We start from the raw sequence: 9848 nt of genomic DNA on the forward strand, positions 1-9848 counted from the left end.
TGCTGTGCTAGTGAGGTTGGCACAGGAGGTTCAGGAGAGACTTTTAGCATTGGCAGAATAGACAACTGTATCGAGACCAGAGGACATGGCTGATACCTTGTTCTTGTGTGGCCACTGTGATTATACAGCAACCTCTCATGTCTTCTAAAATCCCAAGATACCTTCCAAAAATTTCCATGTAGTTCTCCAAGGAATAGTGTGCAAAGATTGGCAAGTCAGAGAAGACCTACTTTCAAAAAATGAAGTGGAAATATAGCATGCAAGTCACAGACCTATGCAGCAACAGCCCATTGTGCCTGTGTGTTTCCCCTCCCCTTGTCCCACCTGTTCAGGGATGAATATGGACAAGGATGTTTGTGTTCTGACTATGCAGACCTCTCACCTGTACTCAAAACTCCCAGTCCATCCTGGGAGTGCTATGAATCACTTTGCCTTCCATTTCTCCTTCTAGGTGTATTGCCTAAAGGGAAGATTTTGCTTTAATATAACTCTGCGAGTCCCCTCAACTGGCTTTCTTATGAGTGCTGGCACTCACAGCCCCTGGACAACACTGATGCATTTGAGAATAGAGGCCTAGTAAAGAAAGTGAGGGACAAGAGAAATAAGCAGCAACTGAAAACCATTCCTGGGATAAAACTCAGCAATATTTGATTAACACCATTTACTATCTTGAAAACAGTGCCTGTCAGAGGCTGCTGACAGTAACTATGCTATTAATCAGACAAAAAGTGGAAAATGTGTGAACAGTGACAGTTACCATGAACTAACTAATTCAAGATGAAAGTACATCCAAGCTTGTACATAAGTGGTTTGTTTATGTTGTTCAAAATCAGAGAAAGGGAGCAAAAAAGAGACAGAGAGATCTACCCATTTATTCACTCCCTAGTCTGTGCAGATGAACCTGGTCAACATTAGAGACCGGAAGCTTTCATTTGGGTAGAAGAATCCCAAGTATTAGGGCCAATACTTCCTGCTTCCCCAACTGCACCACCAGGTGATGAAGTGAAAGTGACAGGTGGAACTGAAACCAGTGCTCAAGAATGGGGTTGCTGATGTTGTAGACAACTAAAACTCTCGCCCAACAATTCATTGGAAGTGTTGACTTTCTTTCTTTCTGATGACTATGCCAGTTTTTTTTGTATTAACTCTCACAGGATGTTAATGGAATTTTCAGGGTTTTCCATGTGTAAGCTCATGCCAAATGCAAATGTAGACAATATGTTGCTTCATTTCCAAATTGGAGAAACTATTTCCTTGTCTCATTGTTCTGTCCAAGAAAATTTTCAGATCATATAATAGTAGCAAGTATGTAGAAACCATGCCTTGTTTCTGATCTTAGAGAAAAGATTTTCAATTTCTAAAAACTAAGTATGCAATTAACTACAGATTTTTCCATATGATTTTAATTTTCTTTTAAGGAAATTTCCTTCTATTCCTAAATTGTTCATCAGTTACGTTCTGAAAATCAAATTACTTTATTTAATTGAATACAATAGACATAAGTAAGAGGTGAGGTGGAAATGAAGGATTTCTTTTGCTTTTTTGGGTCTGTTTTAAAGAAATAATCTTCAACACATACACATACATCTTAGTGATAGTTAAAAGATATTTTCATGTCACATCTGAATCACAGGTAGAATCACTACTCTCTGATTCAAAATTCTTTTCTGCTAAGAGTTTGCAAAGTTTTCAAATATTTATCAATGCTTTCTTGTCACCTTCTAGTCAAACCTCATCGCATGACCTGCAAAAAGAAACACACCAGACAGCAGAAGGTGAGTAGCTCTTAAAACACATTCACCAAAAGAAAATAACAATAAACCAATAAATATTGATCCTCTTAAGTCCCTCACAGGTAAGAGAAGAAAGGACACCATATACTATCAACTGTCTTCTTCCTGTCATGATCTTTCATAATAGCTAACATGATCAGGAACCTTAAACAAGACACGCCAAATAATCGCTACTTCTTGTGTTGTTTTTACAGTATTTCAGACTTTGTAAGTTTTATCATCAAGACACACAGTTAAACCTTCCAACAACCCTACGAATCAGTTACTGAAATACACTCATTTAAACATTGAGGAATGTGAGGTATAGTAATGTTAAGTGTTTGAGATAAGAGTGGGTGTCCGCACCTTCATAGGGACTTTATTTAGAGCAGAGAAAGTCTCCAAGGGCCTAGTTGCTAAATCCTCACCTGGCACAATCTGAGGTCCCATGTGGAAGCCAGTTCATTTCCCAGCTGTTCCACTTCCCATCCAGTTCCCTGCTAATGGCCTGGGAAAGCAGTGAAGGATGGCCCAAAGCCTTACGACCATGGCACCACGTGGGAGACCTGGAGGAGGCTCCTGGTTCTGGGCTTCAGATCAGCCTGGCTCTGGCTGTAGCTGTCACTTGTGAATGATCCAGTGGATTGATAATATTTGTCTCTCTTTCCCTCTGGAAATGTTTCTTACGAAGAACCATAAAATCTTACTGGAGAGAGAGAGAGAGAGAACATCCAGGACTGAAGACTCCAGGCTTTAATGCTGAGAATGTATCAAACAGGCAGTAACTTAAACTTCCCTCTGTGTTCACTCATACATTAAACAGAATTGTATCTTAAACTCATGTCCTCATTCTTGTAGGACAAAACAGCCTCCTCTTTCTCTGGGTACCTGGTACGCAGTCCTTCCAATGTTTGCAATTATTTTTATTTCCTGTTACTTCTACAATACAACATGATTTTTGAGTGTCCAGTTGAATACAAATACTTCTCCAAAATTTTGGCAGAGTTTAGGTCATGAAGAATTTCCCCAAATTTTCTGGAAAATTCATTCAACATTTTCTGATGAAACAGAAAAGCAAGTCCAAGGAATTCTAAAGATCTATATATCTGCTATATAGATCATATATATGATATATGTATGCATGACTTGGGATTCAGCTATAAAAACATGGTAAACTGGTAGTAGCACTGTTGATATTACTAAATCAAATTAATGAGTATGTAATATCTCAAAATGAACTTTAGCTACATGTATGCTAATTTACAGGTCAAGAAGAGTAGCTGTGGAGAAGTATCTAACAGTACACCTGGGTTCAATCCAATTGATCTAGGCACCAGCTCATCCAATCCCCAAATCAAATATGCTCAGGATATTGTCATTTTCAGCTTTTTTCACACCTTACTTTTTGAACAATCATCTGATTTCACCTCTTCCTAACCTCATGTATGCCACCAAATTCTCCAGTTGTATTTCATCCTGTCTGTGCTTTCCTATATTTTCCCTTCACGATCCACAGGTTGATAAGACATACTTTCCTAAGGAAGCCCTACCGACCTGCTTTCACAAATGTTCTTCTCCAGATTATCTTTCTAAATGTTCTCCCCTTTTCCACTTTCATTTGTGCAGAGGAAATTGAAAACCACCTGTAGAAAAACAGCCTCAAATGATGTGATCTATCCTCAAATACACTAGAAACACAGACACTGCTTTTCCCTTCAGGATTCAATCACCTCACATAGTTCCCATGTTTGCTAATACTTTAAAGAATGCCATGTACCTGAAAACACTTTGCAATCCCAAAGGACAACTGGATTGAACAGTGAGTTTAAAAAAAAATGTTACTTTCTCATTAAAGGGAAAGTCCAACAGGCCTTCACATAATGAAATCAGTACGAAGGAATCATCAGGAACAGCAAATTTACTAAACACAACCGGCTCAAAGAAGGGCCAGAAAGCAGTGTTCCATCCTAAGGAATCAAACAGCTCAGGACAGCACTCTACAGATAAACTTGGCAAGAAAATAATTTCAGGAGTTGTCTCTCTAAACCCACTAGGAAGCACAATGAGGGTGAGGCTTGATGAGGATGGTCAAGCTGTGAGGGATGCAATCGCATGGTTGGGTCACACTCAACACAAAACAAATAGAGCCCCTAGAAACATGATTATATTTTAAGCCCTTTGGGGATGATCTAAGAAAATATAATTGGGATCAGGTTACTTAGCCTATATGCAAAACCTTTATAGAGAGGAATTCAGTTGTCCTAGGAGTGAAGATGCCAGTTAATATGCCTGTGTCCCATGGCAGAGTGCCTGGGTTCCAGAACTGACCCTATCTCTGACTCTTGCAAATTGTTGATATACAACTTAGTAACACTTGGTGAGGAGATAAGTGATTGAGGTCTTACAACCCTCTGGGAAAACTGAATAAAGCTTTCTGATCTGAGACTGATTTGGGTGCTATCCAGGTTACAGAGGAGTGAACCTCCCCACCTCTTTCTGCCTTCTGTATGCTCTGATTCTCTCAACTGCTGTGTCAATCTCTAGATGTGTCTTTCTTTGCCATTTAAATAAACAGATGTTCAAACTTCAGGGGAAATGAATTAAAACCAGAGATTGTAATGAAAAACAAATGTCCATGCAGTTTTTCCTTATCTTGAAAGCTGTTTATGTTATTTGAAACATTAAACCCAAAAGAACTGATAACTTCACTGACTTAGTCTCTCCATCTCAGAACTCAGAAGAAAGGATGAGAATGAAGAATTTCAGATGTACAACTTGAAAGGAAGAAAGGGTCAGACATACAAAGAGTTCAGTGAGACTGAGGATGATGACTACCTGTGTAAGTGACCCTTTGGCACATCCACAAAGAAAAATCCCATAGTCTGAATTGAAATTCCACTTGTAATTTGGTCTTACATCATTCTGTCTTCTGGTAACTTGGGGTGCAAGACTGAGGCTGAGTGATGTGAGCACTTGGCTGCTTCTGATGCTCTCTATAGCCAGCAACGTTTGATATATGTTCCTCATCCCTTCCACTCTCATCTCCAGATTGTGAGAAGTGTCAGATCTGCTTCCTGAAGTGCTGTGCTGCTCATGGACTCCCCGTGTTTCTAAAGGACAATCCAGTGGATAAGGGACATCCTAGTCGTGCTCTCCTCAGTGTGCCCACTGGACTTCGAGTTGGCCCATCGAGCATTCCGGAGGCTGGGCTTGGAGTATTTAATGAAGCATCTGATCTGCCTTTGGGGCTGCACTTTGGTCCTTTTGAGGGCAGGATCACAGAAGTGGAAGAGGAAGCCGACAGTGGGTACAGATGGCAGGTAAGAAGCACATCCCTTTCCAGTCTCATGGCTTTTCTCCTGCCTAGCATGAGACTGGTTCATGTGTCCTTCTACACATTATGGCGTGAGTTGAGCCAACATGATGAACCAGGCTGTAAAGATTAGCATAGGGCTCGGCGTCGTGGCCTTGTGGCTAAAGTCCTCATTTTGAACCTGCTGGGATCAAAACTGGGCACTCTTTCTAATCCCAGCAGTTCCATTTCCCATCCAGCTCCCTGCTTGTGGCCTAGGATAGCAGTTGAGGACGGCCCAAAGCCTTGGCACCCTCTACCTGCATGGGAGACCCCAAAGAGCTTCCTGGTTCCTGGCTTCAGATCGGCACAGTACCGGCTGCTGTGGTTAATTGGGGGAGTGGCCCATCAGATGGTAGATCTTTCTCTGTCTCCTCCTCTCTGTACATCTGACTTAGTAATAATAATAAATAATTCCAAAAAATAAATAAATATTAGCATAGAGAAGATCACTGGGCTGTTAAAAGCAAAGCAGTGGCAATCTCCTCTATGGGCTTCTACTGTAGAGAAATAAACAAGAATAAATGTGTACCATCACAATGTAAAGTCTCAACATGTGTTGGACTCATGTAATGTCACAGAACATGATGATAGAGTTGGTATATTTCTGCTGAACTACCCCCATTTCAGAAACGTATTAACCTATTTTTCTGAAACTCAGATAGCCAATGGCAGGAACAGCTATGAGTACGTGGATGGAAAGGATACTTCTTTGGCCAACTGGATGAGGTAAGAGCCATGGCATGTTACAACTACAGAGAATATTTCTCTCCAAGACAAGATCACTTTCCTTTCTCCTTTACTTTCCCCAGTGACTTTTGCATTATATGTCCTCTATTGACCTGTGAATGTCATGACCAGTTTCTAAAAGCACATTCTATATAAATACTATTTCTTTTTTTATTCATTAATTACATTGCATTATGTGACACAGTTTCATAGGTACTTGGATTCTCCCCACCCCTCCCCAAACCCTCCCACCATTGTGGATTCCTCCACCTTTTTGCATAACCACAGTTCAAGTTCAGTTGAGATTCCTCCATTGCAAGCATATACCAAACATAGAAACCTGCATCTTATTGTCCAGCCAAGTTCAACGGCTTGTTAGGCATACCCTCTCTGGTCTGAAGGCAGAGTGGGCAGAATATCATCCCAATCAATTAAAAGCCAGGGAACTTGAGCATGTTTTCATATATTTATTTGCCATTTGGGTTTGTTCCTTTGTGAAGTGTCTGCCCATTTCCCATGCCCATTTCTTGAGTGGCTTGTTTGTTTTGACATTTTGGTTGTTTTGTAGCTCTTTGTATATTCTATAACCTATGTAGTGCGTGAATATCTTCTCCCATTCTGTGGGTTACTTTGTTACTTTGTTGATTATTTCCCTTGCTATGCAGAAGCTTCTTAGTTTGATGACATCCCATTTGTTTATTCTGGTCTTGATTGCTATTGCCTTCGGTGTCCTTTTTAGGAATTTGGGACCTACCCCTAGATCTTGCAGAGTATTTCCAACCTTTTCTTCCAAAGGTTTGAAGGTTTCTTGATGTAGGATTAGATCTGTTATCCATTTAGATTTGATCTTTGTGTATGGTGATAGCGTAAAGTGAGAGCTTGACTTGTTTCCCATTTGGATTCCTCTGATTGCTTTTTCTTGTCTTATGGCCTCAGCGAGTACCTCTAGGACTATGTTGAATAGTATTGGAGAAAGTGGACATCCTTGTCTTGTTGCAGATCTCAGGGGGAAGGTTTCCATTTTTTTTTCCATTCAGTATGATGCTGGTGTTGGGTTTTTCATATATCGCTATGATTATGTTGTAGATTTTTCCATCAATGTCTACCTTGGTTACGGTTTTTAGCAGGAAGTGGTGTTGGATTTTGTTGAAAGCTTTTTCTGCATCTATGGACTGACCATGTGATTCTTTTTTTTTTTTTCATTTTTTGGATGTGGTGTATCACATTTATGGATTTCCTTATGTTGAACCATCCCTGCATTCCAGGGATGAATCCTACCTAATCTGGATGAATGATCTGTCCGATGTGTTTTTGAATTCTATTAGCTAGGATTTTGTTGAAAATCTTAGCATCAATATTCATCAAGAGACAGGTCTGTAGTTTTCTTTCTCTGTTGGTTCTCTGCCTGGTTTTGGGATTAAGGTAATGTTGGATTCATAGAATGAGTTTGGAAGAGTTGCCTCCTTTTCAATTGTTTTGAAGAGTTTGTAGAGGATTGGGGTTAGTTCTGTTTGGAATGTTGTGTAGAATGCTGTAGCGATGCCATCAGGGCCTGGCTTTTCTTTGATGGGAGATCTTTAGTCACTGATTCAATCTCTGCTTCAGTTATGGGTTTGTTCAGTTCGTTTGTTGCCTCTGGGCTAAATTTTGGCAGGTGGTGTGAGCCTAAGAACTTTTCCATTTCTTGTTGGTCTTCTGATTTGTTGGAGTACAGTGCTTTGTAGTAATTTCTAATTATGTCCTTAATGGTTGTGGTGTCTGTTGTTATGTTGATTTTTTCATCTTTGATGCTGTCAATTCTTGCTTTCTTATCATAACATAAATCACTATGCTTAATAAACAGAACACAAAGATGGGCCTTGAGGAATCTAGATCAACTGGGGCCATTAGACTCACTCTTTCTCTAATTAGCATTGATTAAGCCTTCCAGTGTCAAAAATTTCCTAAATACATGGAGATTCCATGAAATTGGTGCCTTGCAGTAATGTTTCTTAGTCTTTTGACAATTATACACTGTCAGAACAACTTCAGACATAAGACCTTCAATCAATGAGACAGTGAAAGACAAAAAATAAAAAATAAAAAGAGGAAACAGTCGGGTTCTGGGGACAGACATTGACATGCAGTGGGCTAAGGTAGTGACTGTGAAGCCTGTATCCCAAGTACTGGTTGCTCTACTGCCAAACCAGTGGCTTCCCCATGAATCCAGGGAAGTTTTAGAGAATGTCCTCAATCTTTGACCTCTGTGCCCACGTGGAAGACCTGGTTGAAGCTCCTGCCTGCCACTGTGTCCCCACTCTACCCGTTCTGGCATCTCTGTCTTTTGCCCCTTGTCCTCTTTGCTTCTCTGCCTCTCAAATAAAAATAAAATACTAAACTTTATCAACTAAACAAAACAAAACTTAACCTGGGATGTGGATGAGAGAAGGAAGCTGCATCTGGACAAGGGTTTCTATGAGCAGTTCTGTGAGAGGATAAGAAACAATGAAGACTCCTCTACATTTCTGGATCTTGGACTCCCAGGATCCAGTAGAAAGATCCAAGAGAAAAGACTCCAAAGGATTGCCTTTGGGAAAGCTGAGTTGTGGATCATGTGTGGAAAGCTAGATGTAAGAAATGTGTCCACTCATCCAATTCTGTAGCAGAAACCTGAATGAAATTTGGAGTTTAGGGAAACTGTGTGCTTCATGACAGTCAAGGTGGGAGTAAGGTGGGCTTGGGTTTTGAGGATGACTAATGAGGAAGAAAGGAAGGAAGCATGCTTATCACAATGAACACTGTATCTACAACTTGCACCTGGGAGTTCACTGATCTCATGAGAGAGGTATATGTTTGCAGGGAGAGCTCTTGCAGAATTGGAATTCAAGCAGGGTGGAGGCTATTACAGAACGCATGAGACTTAAACATGACAGAGAATGCAAACTCAATAATTATCTCCACCCCAGGTATGTGAACTGTGCCCGGAATAATGAGCAGCAAAATTTGGTGGCCTTCCAGTACCACAGGCAGATATTTTACCACACCTCCCAGGTCATCAAACCAGGCTGTGAGTTGTTAAATTGATATGGGGATGAGTATGGCCAGAAGCTGGGTATCAAGGGAAGCAACGAGAAGAAAAAGAAGGGAAGAAAAAGGAAGAGCTCACAACAGTGAGAGGTAAGTAGCACTGTTGTTTTGAAATAAGCAAAGGAGTCCCATTGGGATTATTTGTGATTCATCTCTAAGGAGTCAAAATATTGTAAGGGCTGCCAAAGTTCAATTCAAATGTGATTTCCATTTAGCAAAAGCAAAGACTTACTTATCAAAAGAAAGGAAAGGAAGAGTTATAGAGAGACTCAAGCACAGAGATAGAGAGAGATAGAAAGGAGAGATCACCACCTACTGTTTTATTCCCCAAAAGCTGCACTAGAGCATAGTATGGCATCCTATGGCTAACGTCCTCACCTTGGACATGCTGGGATCCCATATGGACACCAGTGCATGTCCTGACTGCTCCTCATACCTTCCAGAAACCTGCTTGTGGTCTGGGAAAGCTCGTGAGGATGGCTTCAAGCCTTGGGATTCTATACCCACATTGGGGACCCTGGAAGAAGTTCCTGGCTCAAGACTTTGAATGGACACATCTCTGGTTATTGTGGCCACTGGGGAGTGAATAAAAAGACAGAAGATTTCCTCTCTGTCTCTACACCAATCATGTATCAGCATATGCTATATATAAATATATGATATAATATTTATATATACATACATATATAAATACAATTAGATTTAATGCTGCACCTGCACAGACTATCACTGGCTTGAGCCAGGAGTCTGGAATGCGTCTATGTCTCCCATGTATTTCAGCACTTGAACCATCTTGTGCTCTTTCCCTGGGTACATTAACACACAGGAGAGTGGACATGGAGCAGCTAGAGCTCAATCTAGTGCTTCTACAGCATACTAGTATCATAGTCAGTGACTTAAACCAGTGTAAACTAATCCTGACCTATTTT

The 9848-nt window shown here is 40.6% G+C and overlaps 1 pseudogene; it reads left to right on the forward strand.

Moving 5' to 3' along the window:
- Positions 1-1925: 1925 nt before the first annotated feature.
- LOC131478717 (histone-lysine N-methyltransferase PRDM7-like) lies at positions 1926-8976 on the forward strand (annotated as a pseudogene).
- The last annotated feature ends 872 nt before the right edge of the window (positions 8977-9848 follow it).

Source organism: Ochotona princeps, chromosome Y, assembly GCF_030435755.1.
Source record: "Ochotona princeps isolate mOchPri1 chromosome Y, mOchPri1.hap1, whole genome shotgun sequence".
In the NCBI taxonomy this organism is placed as follows: Eukaryota; Metazoa; Chordata; class Mammalia; order Lagomorpha; family Ochotonidae; genus Ochotona; species Ochotona princeps.